Genomic DNA, 23211 nt, shown 5'->3' with positions numbered 1-23211 from the left:
ATCTGATCCCAGGTGCAATCCTTCTAATTTTCAAACTGGAGGGGCAAGTCCCAGTACTCACTGACTTGCTTCCTACCACCAAAAGCTGTATGCTGCCTACTTAAGCTCTGCCCACATTGTTTTGATTTTTCAGGAAAACAGATTTGCAAAGCTGTTAAGATCTTTATAAAAGTTATTTCAGCTAATTAAGCAGCAAAGCAAGTTTACTGGGAAAGAAGATATGCCTGAGGTAACTAGAATACAATATTTTTAACAGGGCTCTTCTACTCCTAGCTATTTGTTAAAGGCATACCATCTTCAATGTTTATTAAAAACACAACCCCAAAACAAATATCCAACCCCAGTGGCATTACAGCATTATCCACCATTCTCTTCTTGCCACAGGGCAACCTATCTCTTTCATAGCCCCTAGCCATAAAGTAATTCAAAGTACAGTTTTCATGTCAGAAGAGAAAAAGAATCTAAGGTTTTGCTTCAAGCTTTTAAGATACTTTAGAGCTTCACTGAAATATTACAGATTTTCCAGTTTTCTGTTCTTTGCAAATTAACTTATTTTTGTCCACTACATCAATGAAACTCCTCAAAACTCCATCTTCTGAAATTGTACAGTCATGAGACCAACACTGTCATACAGTAGAAGCAGAAGCTCAACAAATTTTCAGACAAAGCAGGTTTGGAAGCAGATGAGCTTGGAGTTAGCACAACCAGGCATATTCAAATGCCACTCAGTGCCGAAAAGCCAACTTAAGCACCATAGCTAGTGCTGCAGTAAAAGCTGAAGTTTGCCTTCTGAAGTTGGTCAAGTTTTGAGCTTTAATGTCTTGCAGCAATGCATGCAAGGTTAAATACATGAAGTCTGCAGCTTTCAAATTCCACTGACTGTCCACAATTATTTGTTTTTTCCTCTCCCTCTCCATTCCTACTGCTTTAACCATTTGAATTTTCATCTTCAAGCAGCAACATCCACTCTTTTCAACAATCCTGTACATAAACATGCAATTTTTCCCTGTCATTACCAGACTGACGCCAGCTCTGTAGAGGATTTCATAAGACAACATCAGCTTGCAGAATGCATTTCTTCCAACCTCTCATTCTCCATCTTCTAAAGATATGCAGGATTACTTCTGCAGTGTTGCTTTGAGGCACTAGTGCCACAAAAACTTGGTTGCCAACACAACCTGGTTAGCTGCTGTGAAGTTGATCCAGGGTGTTTCTTAGCCCAGGGTTCAGGCCCAGGACCTGAAGGGAGAACTAATTCCAGGAAGGCATCAATTGATCCAGAACTCAGGGGTTTCCTACCAGGAAGAAATGGAACAAGTCTTCACAGGCTACACTGACATCAGGATAACTTCCTGTCCCCTCGTGACCTCCAGGTCTCAGGCCCATCATTCTCCCAGCAACAGCAATGACAGCAAGACCTGCATGTGGAGCAGGAACATAAAATCCAGGACATGTGTGCCTGAGGAGATGCAGACAGAGACCTGACTTGTTAGCAACTGCAGAGGAGTCCTATCACAGCATAGAGGTTAACTTATTTTTGTCACAGGAGCCTGTGAAACTCCCAGTCACCCTCCTGTAAAAGGTGACCCCAGAGAAGGACAGGTGATATGGGCAGAGCTGAATGCCTTTGCCTCCTGACCTGCACTGGCCACAGAGGCAGGAGAGGGAAAATTCATGTGCAGACATTATAACCACATCAGTCAAGGGGCAGAGAGGCTAAGTTAATTTTTAATTGCAGTTCTGCTCTATCCAATTAGATCCTGTACTGCCTCACCCAGCAAGCACTGCATGCTTGGTGCTCAGTGAAGTTAATGATATTTGGCCCAGGCTAGCTCTGTACATGCCTGCGCCATGCAGCTCTGCTGGGAAGGGCTCAGCCCTCCTCTGCAGCCACCCTCATGCTCACTCCACAGGTTTCTCCCTGATGAGCTCTGGCAGCTGAAACACCTCAGCTGCCAAGTTACTGTACAGCACAAATAAGGGGCTCATTTATGAGAGCAATGAAAGAAAAGAACCACAAAACAAACCAGAGAAGAACAGCTGTGTAAATCACTGTCTCAGTAGATTTACAAAAAAGCCCAAAGATCATGCAAACCCTTAAGGACAGCACACATGTTCCCAACCGCACTGAGCTCTGAAAGTCAGTCCAAATACTCCTGCTCAGGCAAAGAGCATTCACATTTGACTGTATCTACATAGCCTGAGGATGCTGTCTCCTCTTCTCCACATCCTATTGCTTAAGGACAGGAAATGATTGGTTACAAAGAAGCTGCAGGTTGTTTCTGTGTACTCTGACCAGCACCCCTTAGGCTCTAACACCAGGGGACATAAAACTAAGGTAGACCCTATAGGACACGCTACTACCAACTTCTACCAGGCTAGGATGGGGTCAAACCAGCACCAGGTTTGGCTTTGACAAGCTGCTATTTCCATTGCCCTCACAAACACCTCGAATGCCCTGTAAGGTTGGCATGATGGCTCAGATCTGCTATCCCTCCTGCCTGCTCAAAGAGAAACTTCCAGTTTGACAGAGGCAGAGATGCAGCAGACAGCACTATGAACTAAGGTTCTGCAACATACCCTAAGGCTCCTGACCCTCTCTCACATCTTGTATCTGATGTGGAAGAGGGGATCTTTGAGTGAAAGTACAGCTGATGCACTGAAGGAACCTCCAAAGCAGCCACACCTGATTTCAAGAATTGCAGGTGCTTCTTGACATAACAAGCAAGCACCACCTTCCTCACTTAGGTTAAGTCTTACACATTGCAACAGGTCATTTCCCTCAAGATATTACAAGCCCGGACACTTAAAATACCTAAAGCTGTCCCTGATCCTGTCTCACCTCCCTGTCTTTTCTTTCTCACACCACAACACTGGCCAAAGTTAGCTGGATTCATTTGCAGACAGATCGACCAAGAAATCCTGGAGATGGAACTCCCACTGCTGTACTCAGGCTGCACAACTGGCTCCCTCTGCCCAACTAGCAGGTGTCCCCAGGAAGGGATCAGTATGCTGCTGGTTCCATAAAGATGTTTATCTGCACAGTAATTTGCGTGAGGCTGAGGCCATTTTGAAGGCCAGCGCAGTTACTTTTTACAGTGTTATCCCAATCCAGAAGCCACAGAAGCCAGCACACTAGTTGCTCACTAAATGGCCACTTCCCAGCTCCAAAGCAGACATCCCCACGCAGGAAAGACTGGGTGAGGGGCAGCTCACAAAGCCGTGGGGCTGAGGAGGTCATTCTTTGCAGGATACTGAACCCTTCACCGCAAAGCCCAGCTGCTTCTCTATCCATGCACATGCAGAACAGACATTTGGCAATCAGAAAGTCTCCTGATCATGACTGATGAGACAGGACAGCTTCACACAACAGTACCAGTTAATGAACAATGACAGAGTTACTAAGTCTCCTGTTAACCAGGTACATCACTGCCCTCAGGGCAGGGACTGTAAGTTACAGCCCCTTTAACGTACAAAGCATATCCTAAGGAGTTCATCTTGTTGACATTAATATACAAAGGCCTTAGACTTTCAGTACACCTGGGAGGTACATCTTGTCTCTGGCAAGCAAATAACCACAGAGCTGATGAATGACCCAAGTCTGAATTCTCTGAACTTTGCTTTAAGCTTCACTAAGATAATACCAGCTGTGTATTGACCTTGAAAACATAAACAAGATTATGTTTGTCATGGAAATTTTCCAAATAGTATCTCTTCACAAGTTATAGTGGAAGGATGGAGGGAGAAACTGGATCCTAAAAATTAAGGCACATATATTACATACTATATATATATATTTATGTGTGTATCTCAGTGATATGGATACACTTTCTTTTTGAAGGAAGGTGTCAGTACAAGATAGAAAAGTATTTCTGCATATTACAAATTTTGAAAACAGAACAAACCAGATCCTCTCTTATTCCATCTACTACTAGAGAGTTTCTTCTGAAGTAGTCATCTTCAATGGTAGAGGAGATGGTCTGAGGGCTAAGCACAGAAAGACCAGCATAGCTATACCAGCCTGCAAACTGCAGCATCACACTCAATTACCTACAAATTTTGAACTACCAGCACAGACATGCACAGAGACCCTAACAGCATCTGCAAGACATCTGCAGGACAGAGACTCAAACGTGAGTGTGGTCCCCCGGCATTTGCTACTCCTGGGGCAAAGGGAGCAGACTAGAACAAGGCAACAGCTGCAGAAGGTACTGCAGAAATACCACTGGAAAGAACTATTCCTGAGAAATAGTTTCTGAGGGAACTTATCAGCTCACAATGCAAAGGTAGACTTGCTCCTGGTGCACCTGGTAAGACATGCAGATTTCTGTCTGACTTCTATAATTAATACACTGTTGTGTGAATTATCTGACTAGCAACTGCATTCCCCAGCAAGACCCTGGATTAGAAAGCACCTGTAGGACTTCCTAGGATGGCACAGATTTTTCAGTGTGCTTTATCACAGCAAGCATGTGTTGCGTACTTTGTAAAAAGGAAATGCGTATTTTAGAAATTTACTTCTGATGCTCGACAGGAAGTGATCAGACATTTATAAACCACTATCATATCCTTAAAAAGAAACCAAGCCCACAGTTCAGTACCAAAGAGCAGCAGAGGTTTTAGAAGCGTCAGTTTTTATCTCTATGTTTACAAGCAGGGTAACACGTTTTGAGAACATCTGGCCTTCACACTTCAGACTGAAAACCAACATTTAAGTAGGTCTTCAGTCCCTACAACTGGCAAATTGAGAAAGTTCTTTGCTATTTTCAGCCTACACACTCATGCTTGCACAGCATGACAGTATTTGCAGGACAGCATTTCTCTGACTTAAGCAAAACTTTCCATACATCAAGACCAGAGATAGAAATCTGCCAAAAATGGGAGGAAAAAACCAATCCCACACCCGACAAACTGTCCCAGAAGTCATTTGATTCTCCTCTCCCCCTAAAAAAAAAAAAAAAAAAAAAAAAAAAAAAAAAGTAGAAGAAATTAATCAACTTACCAAAAATAGCAGACAGAAGAAATAGCCAAAAGTAGAGTTTAGTGGACTTTCTCTTTTTAATTACCATGAATTAGAATGTTAGTTGTGCAACAAGCTCTGCAGATCAGGTCCAGAAAGAGGTCTCCACACTGACTAAAAGCCAGCACACAACGCAGTAAAAATGCAGAGTTTTCACAAAACTGGTTGGGCAACTCTGTCACTTGACTACATTGGCTCTTTAATCGCTTCAACAACGAGACCAGCTCAGCTTTGTTTTCTGCACTTGGAGCTGCCAGGCTGCAAACCTAACCTCTGAAATGGATGTGCCCACCAGCTCCCACTGCCATCTGTCAGTGGCATCAGTGTGTCAGAAGCAGTCCCCCTGCTCTGGCCTGCCCCACACCTTCCCACAAAGGAGCAAAACCTGTGAGCAGGACCTGCACTCCAAACTGCAGCAGGGAGACCAGCACAGGCAAGGAGCATTCTGCTTGTGCTTACCTGATAAGCCTCTCCCCAGCATGGTTCTGCAGCACAAGGGATGTTTCAGTGTTTCCCTGTGCCAGTCATCAGCCTGGAAATCCCAGGTGAAAGTACATGCACAGGACAGGCTCCCCTATCTCCCTTCTCATGCACGCAATGCCTTGGAGGTCAACAAATCTCCTCCAAGGAGTTGCACAATATTATCCCTCCCAACGCCACTTGGCTTGAAGACACCTTCCTCAGACTCTGCCAGGGCACCCAAAAGCTACCACAATCCAGGCAGGAAGAAAGCCTTTTTTTCTATTTTATGCAACAGCAACAGAGACTGTGAAACTTAAGTAGGAGCCAGGTAATAGAACTGATTTTTATCTTTCCTGCTTCCTCCTCCCCCCATAAAATGCAAGAGGTCAAGGTCGAGGACTTTTTATTATAAAGTTCCCCTTCCAAACAAACTGGTTTTCAGTTACTTCCATTTTCTCAGATGCTAGGGTAAGTAACTAGTGGGTGGTTAGATTCAACACACTTATGACAAACATGTTTCTGAGAAGTTACAGCATCTGCTTGACCTGGGAAATGAGGACCTCCTACTCTTTTTTTCAAGAATTAGCAGGGAAAGTAGTCTTACTTCAAGGGCAGGAAGTTTTCCACAGCTTAGCAACTTGCACAACACTTAAACAAACAACTTCTCTCTCTACCTGCCCTCTGCTTATTGGGCCTTCACACCCTACACCTCCACAGACAGTTGGATGGGCTGAGCAGAGCCTGGGCACCAGCACCTGGCATAGGAAGGAAGCTGAGCTTACCCAGCACCACCGCCAGTAATTGCAGGTTGTCCTGGAGTTCATTTCATAGCTGAAGCCAGACACTTCTAAGTCCGAGTTCTAGAGATTGCCTACTCAGTAGGGCATAGGGCAATGAGCACTCCCTTGTCCTCCTCTGGAGGAGCTCAGACACCCTGCCAAACTGCTCTGACTCACCAGAGCAATGAAGTCCCTTGCAGCTGACAGCCCACTGGAGAATGGAAGTGTCCTCTGCCACAAGGATTCTCCCCAAGAACTCTTTCCCTAGAGTACTTCCACATGCTCTCAAGCAGCAGAAAAAAAACCCAAACCAACAAACAAAGCAAAAATCCAATACCCACCACAGAGCAAACAGAAGAGGCCTCTGGCTTGTTATTCTAAATGACTATGAAGCTTTAGAATTAAGTAATCTTCCTTGAACAACAGAAGAGACAGGCTAATAGTCTACTTTAATCATATCACATGCCTTGTATCAGACTCTTTACTGTAGCAAGGCATTGATCTAAAGAAGCTGAGGCTTTAACCCTTTAGCCCACAGATTAAGTAGAGCTGGAAGAGTACTGCTAACCCATCATGACTGGAAAGTGAAAAGAAGTCCTACTGGCACAGGAAAGTGCCTCAGGCTGCAAGGGGATACATCTTTTGGCTTGTTATTGGAAACAGCCAAATAGACTTTCTTTGGTTTTGCCAAATAGACCTTTTGCTAATAGTTAGCTACTTAACCACTCCTGTGCCCCTGCTAGTACATTGGCACTGCTACCTAGGATTCTAGAACAGAAGAGCACAGATCAGCAGCTGTAACAATTGCCCCTCTTCAGCAAGCTCTGTCCTACCGTCACCAGGGGCCTCCAACCTGAAGGCCTCCACTGCAGGCTGACAATACAGCAATCTGAAGTACAGGATTCCTGCTAGATTCTCACACAAAGGACCCCGTGATCTCTCCCAGATTCGCATACTGGGTAAGACAAGGAAGGCAACTCAGCCACACCATTTGTTACAAGCAGGCAGCGCCAGCTGAGCCTGGGGTCTCCAGCCTCAGTGGTACAGAATCACACACACTGTGTGCTGCCACTGTGTGTGGCAGCAGTGACACAGCCACGGAAGGTCACTCCCTGACCCAGCCTCTGCCCCAGAAGAAGCTGTACTTCCACCAGACCACCCCAGGGTCACAGGAGACCTTGTGCCCTGCTGGAGCGTGGTCTGCCCTGCTGACATGGGGAGCACTGTCACAGACAGTCTGGGGATGAACATTTCACAACATCCTGAGTTTCATGCCACAGATGCCATTTGACACTACAAAAGGGTACAAATGAAAAGAGAAAGCTGGAACTATAAAAAGCTCCTGAGGAAGGGATTCTGTCTCAAGCAGCCCATTTCCAAAATGATGACACACAAAGGGCAGGAGGACAAGAAAAGCCCTAAAGTGCAGGACTTTAAATCACAGATATTTTGAGTCACTTCCTGGTACTCAAAAACTTTCACCTCAACCACATTTTCCCTCTCCAACATCATGGTAAATAACACTAATAGTTTCATATTTATAACTGGCAGTACCTAGCCACAATAGCCAAACCCCTTGCTGGCCTGATCACTCTGAGGATGCAACACAGAAGCTATTTCAAACTTTGCTCTGGAACAGTCAGTCCCAACAGGGGCTGCTGTACAGTCTCTCAGATGTACGGCAGCATTGTCTAGCACTTTTTCCTTTCACCTTTAGAGAACACTCTCCTCATGCCAAGCTCTTCTGACAGGAGACAGAAAATGGAAAAGAAAGCAACATTGTACAGCAGTAAAGAGCAACGCTGTGAGGAGCAAGAATAACACAGCATGAGCTGTTACAGAAGCTGCAGCGAAGCTGCTTTGTTCCCAGTCTAAGCATTTTAGGAAGTGAAATGCCACAATAAGAAATCTCAGCAAGACAAGGCTGGAAAGCAAAGGGGTCCTCTAGAAAACACTTAGCCAGCTGGAAGAGATAACCAAAAACTTTTGGTTGCCCTTCTATGAAGATGGTCCTGAATTCCAAGGCAGGCTACAACACACAGAGCAGTTTTGCTACCCTGACGATTGTTACATTACCATGCAGGTAATCCCAGCAGAATTAACTGGAGCAATACAAAAACACTGATTAGTGACAGACCTGCCACCTGCAGTTAAGATCACTCCTCCAACACCACCCCAAAACAAGAAAATAATCAATCAATCCTTCTAAGCACTACATATGTAGGTTCTGGACAGAACTGTTTCAAGCCAAGAAGAACAGACATATGGGATAGGTTCCCTAGGAATTTGGCAGTTAAAAAAGACAGCAAGACTTTGAAAAGCTGGGTCTGTTTTGGGAAAAAGAGAGGCCTCCTTGGAGTCTGCAGACCTATGCACAGTGGTCTGGAAAATGGGTTCAGCTGAACCTGAACCAAGAGAAGCTGGGTGGCCTTTTCTTTCCTGAAAAGGTCTCCTTTTCTATATTTAGAGCATAAATATTTCCAAAGACTATTTGATGGAGGAATGCTAGAAGAATAAGATGGAAAAGAGTAGTTCAGAGGTATTTACTTTAAAATAAGAAAGAACTCAGAATAACTAATTTACAAATAATCCGATGAGCCTCAGTGCAGACATAAATGCTCCCATTTCAGCGGGAAAAAATGCAGACTGTTCCATCTTTAATCAATAAATCATGACTGAGGCTAAGTGACTACTTCATAATAGGATTGCAGACACAATTTCTTCTTGCTTGCCTCTGTCCCACAATTTTTAATCAAGCCAAACTCACCAATCCCCTAGAACTACAGCAAGAGGTGCCATGCACGCTACCTGGGCAGGTTATGGTTGTCACCCATGGCTCCCTCTGCCCCCAGCATACACACCCACCCCTTGCTACTGCAGCAGCTTGAAACCCAGCCCAGCAAAGCCCCATTGCCTGCTCCTCCTCCCACCCATCACAGGGCACCAGGGCTGAGATCCTGGGCACAGGAATAACCTATGGAATAACCATCAGACAGCACCACACAGCTGCTGAGCTGCCTCAGCTCACACATGGCTGCACAGGCTGCTCTCCCTGACAGCAAACACCCTGTGGCAAAGGCTGCCTCTCTTCTGGGCAAACAAGGAGCAACTGTTGGGTTCCCACGGGGTAGCACCAGTGCATGGCCACCTACTTGTAGACACACCGGTGGGTCTTGCTGGTGGCTGGGATAGGAAGAGGTTTCCTATCTGCCTGAAGCTACACAAAGAAGGAACCTAGTGTTTTATTACAGGATCAAGTCTAAATCACTGCCACAACAGCCTTCAAAGCTGCTACACGATGGACTGGTAATGAATGCAAAAACACTCAGGCTCTGAGGCCACCAGCAGGACTGCAGCACCAAATCAAAGAAGCCTTTGAGGTCTTGGATTTGGGAATTAAAGCAGCTTGCCATTCCTCAAAATAGCCCTTCCTTGAAGTAGTCTCTTCTGCCAAGGCAGCAGCCAGTTTGATGCAGTTTTTGACATTAAAAAATTCCCAAGAAGTTTTGGCAACTGCCTTTTTGTCACCTCAGTTTCATTCCAGGAAGCCATGAGTCAGAATACCTCCCCCAGCGAGAAAGGGCAAGAGGAAACTCTGACATTTCAGGTCCTCTCACATCAGGTAGGAGAAGCACCAGCAGCTATGGGCATCACCAACCCCTCAGGAGCAGCCAGGATCACCCCAATTACAGCTGCACTTGCACGAGGTGTTCTCACCCTTGGAGGATCCAAGGCCCACTTGGAGGGAGGGGCTGGGGCTCACTAGCAGGGCTGATCTATCACACAGGGCTCCACTCCCCCACACCACCAGCCTGCAGGAACTTCTCTTGTTCCTGAAGCCTCTCCCCCCACTCCTGTGCAGTCAGAGAAGTGCAGCAGACAGGGCTCACCAGGGCTTCTCCACACAGCTGTGGCCTAGCACTGTTCCACAGCAGCTGCTGAGCAGAAGTCCTCTCTAATTAAAAGAGCTTCCTCGGGGAATAGGCAGATTCACTGCACAGCTCAGAGAGCTCTTTAGCTATTCCACGTGCATAGCTGCAAGCTGGAATCAGAAAGGGACCTGAATGCAAAGAAGAGTCCAGCAGCTTCTCAGACTGTTGGGAAAGTACATTTAGGCAACTGGAGTTTTATCTGGTCCTGCCTCCCCTGAAAGACTTCAGAGATGAGCATAATTAGAATTCCTGCCTGCCTTTTAAGCCCCAGTTTCTTCAACCATGCAGCACAGATGCTGCAGAATAGCTCCCATATCTGTTTGGTCAGTGCAAAACACAAGGCAGCAGCAAGGGCAAACAGCCTTGCTAACCTGCAGGTCAGCACTCTCTCTCCTTAATCTGAGTCCTGCTCTGCTTCTGTGTCTTACAGGGTGCCTAGCTCCATGACACAATAAAGGGAGTGAGGGGACCAAGAGGCCGAGGAAGCACACTGGGAAGTTGAGGACATTCCAGCAAAGCCACTCAAGACTGACTCATTACCAGCAACTTCAATCCACAACAGACACATGACCACTTCCACAGCAGGCAAGAGGACACTTTGTGCCACAGCACCACATGAAAGAAGCCCCAGAACCAATGCAGCCCTAGAGACAGTGTCCTGTTACCACACCACTCAGAACAGCACCTTTTTATGCAAAGAGTACCCTACAAATTAATTTATTACAAGCAGAGAGGAGAGGAGTAGAGTAGTCTGCATAGCAACTTTCAAAAGCAGCCATAACTCTGGGGACCAAAGTCCAAAAAACCCCTTGACACTGTCACCACTGAATAAAGAACTTCTTTTCAATTTCTTTCCACACACATTCCAAGTAATACTAAGTAAGCCATTTGCATGACCAAAAAGAAATCAGAAAAAAATCATATAGTAAGGGAATAAGACACTCCCAACACAAATAATTTTTCCTCTGTTACTAGAACACTTACAAACTGAAATGCCACAAAAGGTATAGAAGCCTCCCTGGAAAGGTCTAACTAGACTAAGCTAGTACACATAATCTATTTAATTTAGACTTTGCAATTGATTCCCAACAAAACTGCTTACCATCTATCACAGGAGACATACCAGCTCCGGGCATTAAGGATTTGCATATTCTTATATTATGGGATGACAGCAGCAGCCCTTGAAGTCCTAGTCAAGAGCCAAAAATGCCCCTTCCACACCTGCCCTGCATGCTGTTCCAGAAGCCCAGCACCAATACAGCTTAAGGCGTGGCCCCACAGCAACCCAATGCACAAAACCCCAGAGCCAGGTCGCTCAAACCTGTGCCAGTCTGGTGTACCAGCCCAAGAAAAACCAGCATCCTGGAGCAGCTTACTTTTAGAACTAGAGAGACAAGCACTGTCTCTCTTTAGAACTGTAGAGGCAGGAGCTGAGGGCATCACATTCCTCTGTAGTCCCTTAAACCCTCCTGGCAAGGGCACAGAAACCTCATGGATCACAGAGACAGTGACCCAAGCAAGGTGCTGGAGAAGAATATGTTTAGATCCAGTGACTGTAACCCCTTTTCCAGAACAACTCTGGGAAACAGCCTCCTTCGTTCCCTACAGGTATAGCTACTTTACAGCATGTTCAGTCCCTGCTGTGCAAACCCCTCTGAGATAATTCCTTTCCTTTCCCAAACTACCTCCTTGACACTGGGAACAGGAGGGACCAAGGGCAGTTCCCAACTCCAGCTGTGGGAAGACCAGCTTAGCTCAAGGCGCATGGCTGCAGCTCTGACAGCTCATCTGTTCTTTTGCTTGCATATGAGAGACTGAAGAAGATTTGTTTTGCCTACAAAGGGAACTCCCCATTATATAACTTCAAATCTTCAGGCTGCGGGATATCCTAATGTATACCATTCGTCCCAGATCAGCATTTCTCCAGTACACATGGCCATGGGATTATCATCATACTGGAAGAGATCAGCAATCTGCTTACAGCTCAGTAACAATTGTGTAGTAAAGGGTAAAGCGCTTTCATGATGCACCTGCCTCAAGGCTGTGCTGCAAAGCAACTAAAATCAGCAGCCCAGCAGCATCCTGAACAAATTCCACCAGTACTTTGCCTTTTGTGCAAGGTTCTTCCTCTGGTCCTTCTCAGCTCCTGAGCTCCTTAAAGACAGTCAGGGCACTTATCACACCAGCAACTTTCAGATATTAAGTACATGCACTGGACTTTGGTTTGACTTGCTTTTAAATGGTGGTGTCCCAGTTCTGAAGCTCCACCAAGGAGACAGAGAACTAGAGCAGTCAGCCAGACAGCCTGTGCACGCACCTCTTCCCACAGGACAAAGCCTGTCCCCAGCTTAGTCTCCTTCCCTTTCTCTCCTGTATTTACTTTGGATGAGCCACAAACCACCCAGCTTCCCCGTGTTCAAAAAGACACATGGTTGGGTTCAGAGCTGGCAGTCTCCAATCCCTGTTCCCATCCCCACAGGCTACTGTTTTATTCCCTTTTTCTCCTCTGAGCAGCCAGACAGTCCCTTCTGCAGAGCTGCTCACAGTAATGCCTCATCCTTCTTCCAGAAAATTAGCTAGCTCTGAATCTGAGAGCGCACACAAGAAGTGATTTAAGCAATCTCCACTACACAGTTCCTTTGCTTCACTTATCACCCCATCTAGACTGAAGTCAGCCATTAACTGCTTCAGTGTTTCCAGGCCCTGATAGCCCAGAGAGCTTTCAGCAAACAGGCTGTGCCACAGCCAACCAGCTGTCAAGGAACTGCTGGCGCTGACCGTGCCTCCTGTATTATTCCTTTCACCATGCCAAGACAGCCTGTAATTTTTAGCCTTTCCTCCGTTTCATTCCCTCTAAGAATACAGAAGAGCCAAAAAGACACAGAGGTGGTTAGGTAATGATTGCATCTCATTAGACAGTTCTAAAGGAAAGGTGGCTCACCCAGCCATCCCTTCACACGTCTGTCATTAATCAGTAGCCTGTAGAAAGCTCCAATCCCACATTCCTCCAACAGATGCATTAGTGCAAGGACACAGTTTATTTCTTTGCCCATTAAAGCTGACAAGCACATGGTGGTGGGTAGGCTACAGGGCCCAGGTACCCCTCTGCTGCACAAAAGGACTCCAGGACTCTGGATGGCATGATCCATGTGCAGAGACAAATGAAGGCAGGGGGAGTGAAGAAGGGGATAAAGATGTCATGCTCCTATTTTAGAGAGGTGAAGTTAAGGCAATCTAAGGTGAGTGCCATAATTCTTGGCAGTAATAAGTTAGCTTTGGTGCACGTAAGTTTTTCCACAATGGAAACTGAGGAGTAAGCGCAAGAAGGCTGTGGCTCCGATCACCCCTTGTCACACAGGCCCACTGGAAATAACTGCTACCTCCTCCAGCCTTCCAAGCTGCTCAAACAGAGCCTGAGCCCTGACAGAACCCACCCCCTCTAGCACTTCCCACTCACTGGCCAAGGGAAACCAGACCAGGAAAAAGGTGGCTGCCATGCCACAGGCACCATTTAAGTGGAGCAGTAATATTGCTTCATACAGCATGATCCAAGCCCCCTGGCACTCCCATAACAGACCCTATCCCATCAGTGCCCAAAGGTCTTTGTGGCAATGCTTTTGCCTGTGCTGTGTGCCTCCTGATGCAGCAATGCCAGGAGGCACCAAGAACCACAGCCATGGTTTGAAAAGTGCCCTGGGGCCTGTGGCTACCAGAGGTCTCAAAACTCCCACCTGCATCCCTCTGACTTAAACATCTACCGGATGAACACCTGCAGTCCTGAATAGACCCTTACTGCCCTACAGCTATGAGACCAGGACACAGAGTGAGAGAAGAGTGGTAAAACCTATCCTTGGTTACAGTCAGATAGGAAATTTCATGCAAAACCACCCCTTGCACTTCAAAGAGCTTGAAGCAGAGCAGTTTGAGCAGCAGGGACAAGAAAACCTCCATGGAGCGGTGGGAAGGCCTCGTTAGAGCATTTCCTGCACCAGCTTACAGTTTTAGGTCACACTACACCTGCCTGTCACCCGAGAACTAAAATAGAGACAATAACAGTAATGAAGAGAGTCCAGATGAGCCACATCATTAAAGCTGCTAAATCCTCTTAAGGGAGGAGCTTCCATGCAGCAGGACAGAGATTGCCCACAGGGAGGGCTCTCTCCAGGCACTCAGCTTGCGTCTTGCTCTATTTCTGTCACACACAGGTAGGAAGCTGAACAAACACTGCAAGACTTCACCCGGCCCTGCAGCACAGGGATGAGAATGTCATCTCAGTGGCCCCCAGAGCTCTTGACAAGGATGGAGAAATGCAGCCAAAGAAGGGTTTGGGTCCAAAGAGGCTACCCCAAGCAAAGATATTCGGGCAGCAAGATCCTTCTCTAAAAGGGGTGCTAAATGACACAATGTTATGAGTGAGGTGAGGCTACTCACTCCTCTGAGCCACTCCAAATCCACACACAGGCTTGCAGAGCAGTTGGCAAAGGTTCCTTTCACCTGTGTGGGCTGCCCAGCATGAGCAAACATCCAAGGATTTTATTTTTTTGTAAAGAAGCACAACTGCAGTTCTAGGAGTTCTGCTCCCACCAAAGGACCAAAAATAAATGTAAATTTTAAAAACCACTTCACTGTTGCAAGAGGTTCTGCTATGGAACACTGGCAGGTCTTCTGATGCCATTGCAGTGACACTGCAGAACCGGTCACTCACTGTACCACCCAGTGCCCTTCTGCCTCATTAACACTTTCTTCCCACTTAGTGTTCATGAAGTATTTAGTAAGAGCAGAGTAATTTGTCATTTTTACAGTTTATCATATGCTTGACATCAGCATACAGCAGCACACTACTGAGAATACTCCTCTCACTAGACACCTCCATCTAGATTTTCAGAGCAGTGTTTCTACATTTCGACCTGGTGGTCCACCAAAATTATTCTAACCACAGGGTTCTGCTTGACAGTTCCCATGCAGTGAGCAAGCTTCACAGCAGCAGGCTCACATCTCAGGCCTTGAAGGGGATTTTTCTTAAGCCCAAGATGTCCGAGAAAGTAAAAAAAAACAAAAAATCCATGGAGGGGAAGTATCACTGATGGCAGATTTCAAGACAGCACTCTCCAGCTGTTCACCCTCACTTGCACAGAAGCACACGGGTGTTGTCAGAAGCTAACAACCAGAGGCCTCTCAAGTGGTGGGATGTGTTACATCCCTGTGAACCTCCACCCTACACAGCAGCTCAAACATCTCCAAGAGCAGCTCTTCTCCCCAGCCACTGCCTCTGGGAGCACTGCAATAGCACACTGTCCCTCCCTTGCACAGCTAGTAAGTTTCACGCTCTCATCTTATACACAATATACCAGAGCTTGTCGAATACAGAGAAACACTTTATCCTAAACCAGCTTTACAGTTCACTGAATCCAATATTTAGAACCCAGGATGGTTGGGTTTGGGTTCTTGATTTCTTGGTTTTTTTGTACCAAACACCCCATTTTATATGAAAGCATTCACAGCAGAGCTTTAATGCTCTGGGGCAGAATCAGCATGCCTGGAGAGCAACAAGCCGCTATTCCCTTATCAACAGATTTGTTACCAGTCTCATTGCAAATACAACTCGCATTTAAAGCATCTATCCAGCTGTTGAACTGCAAGCGCTACTCTGAATTGCTCACAGGGATCTTAAAAAGGAAGGAAGGAAAAAGGGACACAGCAGGCTGAGCCAGCACCAGATTTCTGTAGTCGTAATAGGGTAAGATCGCTACGGAAGCATCTAATCCACATCTTGGAAATCAATCAAGACAGAGCCGACTGAAGCCAGCTGTATGCCCAGTCTCATCGGCAGGCAGCAGAGGCACTCGGCCGATATCCCCGCACAGCAGCAGCCCGCCGGGCCAGCCGGACCCGCTCCTGCGGGCACCGTGTCCGCTGCACCTGGCGCGGTCTCAGGTCGCACAGCAGCTCCGCCAGGGGATCACAGCTCAGCCCCCTCTCGAGTGTGGAGGGGCGCGCTGGGGGCGCCCAGCAGCGGGGACTGGCGCCCCGAGCGGCTCCCCCGGCCCGCACGCAGCCCCGCCGGAGGGGCGCGGGGGTGCCCGGGGCTGCCGGCCCCGCGAGGCTGCCGAACCGCAGCGGGGGCTCCCGCCCCGGCCACCAGAAAGGCCCGCAGAACACCCCCGGGAAGTCCCCGCCGGGCACGGCCCCGTCCCGCCACACCGAGACCCCCGGGTCGAGTGGAGCGGGGTGTCCGGGCGCCGTGGAGGGAGTCCCGGTCTGCGCCGTCCCGGCCCGCACCCCCCTGCCCGTGCCGCCCCGCTCCCCGGCCCCTCTGGGGCGGGGGGCCGCAGCGCGCCTACCTGCTCCGCTCGGCGGGCTGGGCACGGCTAAGCTCAGCAGAGCGCTCCCCCCTCCGCCGATGTGGCCCCCGGGGCGGAGCCGGCGGCTGCGCTGAGCCGGCCCCGGGGCGGACTCTGCCCGGCCCGGCCGTGCGCAAGCCGGCGCCTCGCCCGGGCCCGCCGTGCCCGCGCCTGTGGGCTCTTGCATCGCCCAGCAGTGCCCGCTCCGAGCCCGTGCTGCTCGCTCCTCACACCGAGCCTCGAGTTTCCCACTGCCCACCTGTGAGCCCTCGGCCGCTGCCTCCTCCTCTCCCACCGAGCCCAAGGCAGCCCGCTCCCTGGGGCAGGTGGCCGGGCAGCGCTGGGCCCTTTGCCCTGCTCGCTGCACTTGCCGTGAGCCGTCTCCTCCCGCGAGCCCCCTGCCTGGCCCGCCAGGTAGGTGCAATAAGCGCACGCACAAACACCCCTTAAAGCCCTCTAAGGCCGCTCGCAGCTTGTCTGGTGCTGAGAGACGCACGCTGTGGCTCCCTGCCCAGTGAAAGCAAGCCTGATGACCCACCGAAAGATTTTTCCAGTGGGCTATTTCGCTGCCCCAGTGAATCCTGTAAACATCACCCCGGGCTGCACATTGTTCCCCCTCCAAACCCCGTTAAGCTCTTGTTTGCCCCAGTGCCTCCAGCAGTGTGAAGATGGTGTGGCGTTCGCATGCTGTGGCTGCTGTTTGCTCTGCTGACCAGTGCCACTGCATTGTTTCCATGGGCTTCTCTGTTTTGTGTAGTGTATCCGCTCTGCGCAACAGGCAGCAAGCTCAAATCACCAGCTCTTTGTTCTTGGCACGTGGCATAATTAGCCCAATGGGATCCTGCCTCTTCTCTACTGGGAGAACACAAATAAAAATAAAAGTGATAAGGCAGTCTAACAGTATCAACGTGATTCTCTGTAAATCCTCATTTCACAGATGCTGAAACCAAACCCATCAAGCCAATCCTAACATGAAGGAAGATCAGGAGGTCCCTCACCATTCTGAGGAGCAACATTCTTCACCTTCATGTATTCTGCTGTCCTGGACGGGAGGACCAGGCAACTCGTGCAGCTCAAAGTCTCAGTGCCCATTCCTGGGGCAGCAAAAGCCAGTTTGGCTTTTGTGCTGAGACAGGTGTGCCATGGCCACCTTACTCTCTCCTAACAAGATGCCTCTTGGGCCTCTTTCTGTGTCTGAAGGCTGATCCCTTACTATGCCACCAGGCTTTGAAGAAAATAATTTAAAAGGTCCTTTTGTGGGCTGTGCTTTATTCACTGAATTTACTTGACTTTCATTCAAGTGTTTAGAGCCCCATCCAGCCCAAACCTTTCCCTGCAACTCCCCTGGTACCAAGATTAAACTCATCCTTCTTCCCTTTTTCAGCAGTGGCACTTCGCAGCCTTCCCACTAGCCTGTATTTTATCCTGTGGACATATTTTCTGTCCCGATAAGCATGTGGCCATGTACTGGGCAGGGCCAGGCCACGTAACAAGTCCTCCTTCACGCATGGATGGCGTGAGGCAGGAGGGGCCGTGGGAGGAGGCTGCACCTGGAGAGCAGGTGACACTTGCTGAGTACCACACACATTGTGTGCAGCAGCACCCTGGGCTCCACGTCCTCCTCTGTGCCACCAGCAGGTAGCTGCAGGCTCGTCAGCTGGCATGAGGGCTCGGCTGGGGAGAGGAGAGGAAGTGCAGGTGCTGAGGAAGAAGAGGGACATTAAGGTGGAAGTGAAATTACTCGCTCTGCAAAGGGGTTTTTGTGGGTGTGGTCTCACCACCCCTATTTCTGCAGCTGCTCGCAGAATACCAGGCTATCCATGGCCTGCAAGCTGTCTGATTTTGCTCAGACTCCTTCCTCATACCAAAAAAAAATTTGTAAGGCTGGTTGTTAGTGTCTAAGAGACAAATTATGCTTGAGAATAATGTAGGGCAATATCTGAAAACTCATTTACAACCAGTCTTGGGGATTGTGTCTTTTTGGAAATCAGCAGCACTCCAGTATCTCTTTTCAAGCAGAATTTAGCTTCATTAAAAACACTTCTATTCTCAAACAAAATATTGAGTACTTTTTCTTTACCTCTTCCCTGTCTGTAATAGTCTTTGTCTTTAATTCAAACTTCTGGTCAGGCTTATACCTGTACCCTGTAAGCCAGAATGCTTACCTATAAAGACACAAGGCTTGGTGGGGCAGGTGAAATAGCATCTGCCTGTTCTTATATTTAGTCTTCCTCATCTCTGTGCCAACAGATTATCCAAGCCTACAGGTACTGAGCATGTAGCTTGTTTCTGATTCTTACAAAAATTGTCCTACTTTGAGGAAGGAAGCCTCGGCTCAAAATATTTCCCCTGAGGATTAGTGCAAAGGCTGTTTCTTAAAGAAAATAGGTTGAAAATAAAAAGTGATTAAAGGTGCAGTGCAGATGGATTGTGCCAGCAGCTCTGTGCCTGAATTCATTTGTGTCAGAGGCTTTGAGGGCAGGATCCATGTTAGCAAGGGCAGTGTGGGAGTACATATGCATCAGTGACTGCATGCCTAACTGGTTATGCTCGAGTGCCACTCGGATATGAACAGTGAGTCCAGAAAAAGCATTAAGTCTGTACCACTGCATTTGCTGAGAGAAGGGAATAGGTTTTAAAAAAGAGCTTCCAAAGTGCCTGAATTTTATTAGAAAATCTGACGTGAATCATGCTCTTGAGAAGGCTTGCAACAGGGACTTGGCAGCAGAGGAGAAACAGATCTACTGCGATGTTGTAGCTAAGCTCTGCACAGATGGCGGACTAAAAGCCCAAGTATAAACAGCATCTTTTACAATGTACACATCAGGCTGGATTCTCAGCTAGTGATTAGACAAAAGTGCTTGTAAGAAAACACCCAGGCTGGAGAAACCCACCATTATGTGGCATGTAAGGCTGAAAACTGAATACCATTTCAAAGGCAGCCAGAGACCAGCCAATGGGTCATTGAGCCAAGCAATCTGTTTTTGCCTTTGCATCTTCATTTCAAACACAACAACCATTCCCTGTCAAATGAATACTTTCTTTTTAGGAGGAATTAATCTCTGTACCAAATCAAGTCATGGCCTATTCTGTGGGTAAACAAGGGAAGTCTGCGCAGGAGTCCAAGTCCCTGGGATGCAGCTTCATACAGGTTCTGATTCATTTGTACACAAGGTCTGTTTCCTCAGGCACAAGGGAATACTAATGCTCTGCACGGAGCTGGCTGGCTGTGCTTCTATGGCTGCTTGCAGCCTTGCCCAGGGTTGTGAGAAGCTGCACAGTCCCCATTGCTTTGCAATGAAAAACACAAATATGGCATGGATGGCTGCTAATTCTGGGTGGCTGCTAATGATGGAGGGAGCTACAGCCCCTCATTCTCTGTAGTAGACCCGTGTCTGGCTGGGTAGGGGCCATCCTGGAACAGCTGGATGCAAGCAAGAAACTTGCCACCATTTTATGTATAGGCAGCTCTTCATATCTCTCTGAAGCTGGTATGAAAGGTCTCAGGGTTGTTTGACTGCAGGCTGAAGAGTGGAAGGTACCAAACTTCTTTTCTTTAGTCTCAGAGGATCTCTGAGAATAAAGGGTTTGAGTTGCAGCTGGCACAGATTGCTGTGCTGTACCACATACACCAGAAGGAGGAAATTAGTCTTTGGCATTGGGGGGAACAGAGAAACAGGAAGACACGTGGATTTCTAGTGTTTGCATATCTATTTCCCTTAAAAAGTCTTTGAATTGGCCTCACATTACTGTGACTCTAAGAGAGGAAGGATTTCTTTCCTGATAGGGCCAAAACATTGAGTGGCCCAGGTGATATCATGACAAGGACTGTAATAATCAGTACAAACTGCCTAACTTAAAAAAAAAAAAAAGTTCTTTCAAGGTTGCTTTGACAAGGAGAAGAGACTTCAAAAATAGAGCAAAGAATTGCTGAGGGGGAGGGGGGAGTGTGTTTCTGTTTAAACTCCAAGTTAAAAACAAAATCACCAAACAACATAGAGTTCATGGTTAGTGTGTGTTTGATAGCACAGTATAAAATAGAAAGAACGAAAAGCACAATCTAAAATTTCGAGTCTAATTTGAAGGGTGTTCATGTCACTGTAAGTAGAATCCTCTTTTATTTGTCCCAAGCTGTGATTTAGTATCAGATTAATTATATAGAAAAATAATGGTTAGAGTGAACAGCCATAAAAGTGCAGTGGATGCTGAGGCTTGTGGTGCAAGAGGAGATTATTTTAATTTATATCAAGGAAAGACATGTTTATCAAAAGGTGTGTTTTCAGGCCTAAAATATTTTTCATATTCTGTGGTTTAGGAAGTTCACGGCAGCTTTAGTAAGCTGATCTTAGTTTCCTGATGACCAGTTGCCCTCCCCTGGCTGAAATGAGAAATGCAGGCAATCGAAGTTTTCCAAAAGTTGGACTTGCATAAGCTAAAAGTAAACTGTTCTGCCAGAGGCATCATATAACTGGGAAGCAGATTTGTCCGTAGTTGGGTTATTTTGGATCCTAGTATGGGTCCCTCATCGTTGACTATTACAGAGGTAACTGCAATCCCAAACTTGGTATTTTGCAAGAAACTGTTGATCCCCCTCAATAAGTGCTGGAAAATCCAACACACAGGGATGTGTCTTCACTAGATTTGGGGCTATTGAACTCTACGTTTTTGTGATCTGTTAAGCAGGAGCATGTTAAGTAGATCTGTTAAGTATGGAAGCATGTGCCTCCATACACGTTGGATAACTATCTGATCCTTGAGATGGAAAATTTGCTGGAACAAATCATCAAGATTTACCATCCTGTGCTTTCCATAATTTTTCCCTTTTAAAAAAGTACTCATAGAAACAAATCTCAGAAGGTGTGTGAGCAGGTCACAGATGTCTCTGGATTGAGAAGAATCCACGACTGTTGCCATGGGCGTGCTCATTTGAGGTAGATAAGACAGAAAATTACTGGAAGGGTTTCAGAAATGCATCCCACTCACTAAGGAGCTCTTGCTAGTTTTGCTGAGCTCATGGGCATGCCTGGGCTAAGAACATCCCCAAGGTGAGGCTTCAGGAAACTAGGTGAATATACAACTTAACCCAATTTTACAGTCCTCATTGTGCCTTTTGCAGTCAACTTTGGCAACCAGATATTAATTTCAAAGTGGGAGCATTCAGGCTCAGTTCTTTTAAACACTTGTAGATATGGATGAACACCTGAAGAACTTGACTGTATTCCTGAGGCTTCTATAGTAGACACCAAAATTTTTTTCTTCCTCTTACATAGCAGTATCCTGCTTTTTCTAGTGTGCTCTCTTTCCTTAGAGATACAAGGTGTTTTGTTTTTGTCTTCTGCAGGCATGCTGATTTTGGCTGGGATAGCATTCATTTCCTTCACAGTGACTGGTACAGGGCCGTGTTTTGGATTTGTGCTGACCACAGGGCTGATAATGGAGAGGTAATTTTGTTATTGCTGAGCAGGGCTCACACAGACCAAGGCCTTTTCTGCTTTCCATGCTGCCACGGTGGAGAGGGAACTGGGGGTGAATGGGAGGTTGGGAGGAGACACAGGACAGGTGACCCCAGCTGACCAAAGGGATATTCCAGACCATATGGCATCATGCTCATTATATAAACTGTGTGGGGAAAGGAAGAGGAGGAGATATTTAGAGTGATGACATTTGTCTTCCCTAGTAACCGCTTCATGTGACAAGTCCTTGCTCTCCTGGAGATAGCTGAACACCTGCCTGCCCATGGGAAGAACTTAATGATTTCCTTGTTTTGATTTGTTTGTGTGCCTGACTTTGCTTCCTTTTTTAATTTTTTTAATATATTTTTTTATTAAACTGTCTTTATCTAAACCCCTGAGTTTTCCAGCTTTACCTTTCCAATTCTCCCCCTGATCCTGTTGATAGGGAGTGAGCAAGCGAGCAAGCAGCTGCACAGGGCTTCATTGCTCACTGGGGTAACTTTGAATCCCAACCTCCAGTTCAGAGAGCAGCAAGAATGTCCACTGCTCTTCCAGGAACCAAGTACAATCTTGTTTCTAAAGGCAGATTTCTGGAGCACAATAAGTTTCAACTATAAGCTTCTTTTGATCTAATATTTACAGACTGAAATGATATTCTGGATTTTATGTGCAGGTTTGCACTGTGAGGTTACAAAATGCCAAAGCACTATGGGATTAGTACCCTCCCACAAGATTTGAGCTGTTTTGCTTAATATCTTTCCATAACAGTATTTCTGAGGCTGGTCTGCTGGCTAAGTACATGCATTTTTCTGCATGGTAGGAAGAAGGAGCCAGAGTACTGATAAGACTGCTTTCCTGCTAAGTTCATAGCATGAATGCAGAGTTGAATGCATCTGCCCTTGTCTTTCAAAGTATGAAGAAGAGAATTGGCACTAGAAGAACATGGGCACGTCTGGGCAGATCTAATACATCGTTCATTTCTGGCACCCATGTTGACCTGGACCAGCTTCATCTGATAGAAGACTGAATAAATGTTTTTAAACACTCGTTTATCTCTTGAAATTTCTTTTAACTTTCTTTTACATTGGATTGAGAGGAATGAACATTGCTGATCCCCATTGATCTGAGAGGGGTGTGTGTGAGGAGAGGTGCTCTTGCCTAGGCAATATTATTTCCACACCTCACAGCTCCAGAGGCTGGTGAGAAGTCATCCTTTTGAGTCCA

General features: G+C 47.0%; 1 protein-coding gene across 3 annotated transcripts in view; it reads right to left on the bottom strand.

The window, feature by feature from the left end:
- The window catches only part of CD82 (CD82 molecule), a 38477-nt gene extending 21607 nt beyond the window's left edge, over positions 1 to 16870 (bottom strand). Inside the window, exon 1 of one of the 3 annotated variants that reach the window (XM_059474345.1) lies at positions 16794 to 16870. The gene's annotated coding sequence lies outside the window, so the exon portion shown is untranslated. Of the gene's footprint in view, positions 1 to 5002; positions 5078 to 16534; positions 16603 to 16793 lie in introns of those variants that run through there. The other 2 variants (XM_059474343.1, XM_059474344.1) reach the window with 2 other exon arrangements.
- Between the last annotated feature and the right edge of the window lie 6341 nt (positions 16871 to 23211).

The sequence above is a fragment of the Ammospiza nelsoni genome, chromosome 6 (genome assembly GCF_027579445.1).
Source record: "Ammospiza nelsoni isolate bAmmNel1 chromosome 6, bAmmNel1.pri, whole genome shotgun sequence".
NCBI lineage: Eukaryota > Metazoa > Chordata > Aves > Passeriformes > Passerellidae > Ammospiza > Ammospiza nelsoni.
This window is presented reverse-complemented; position numbering and strand designations above follow the sequence as displayed.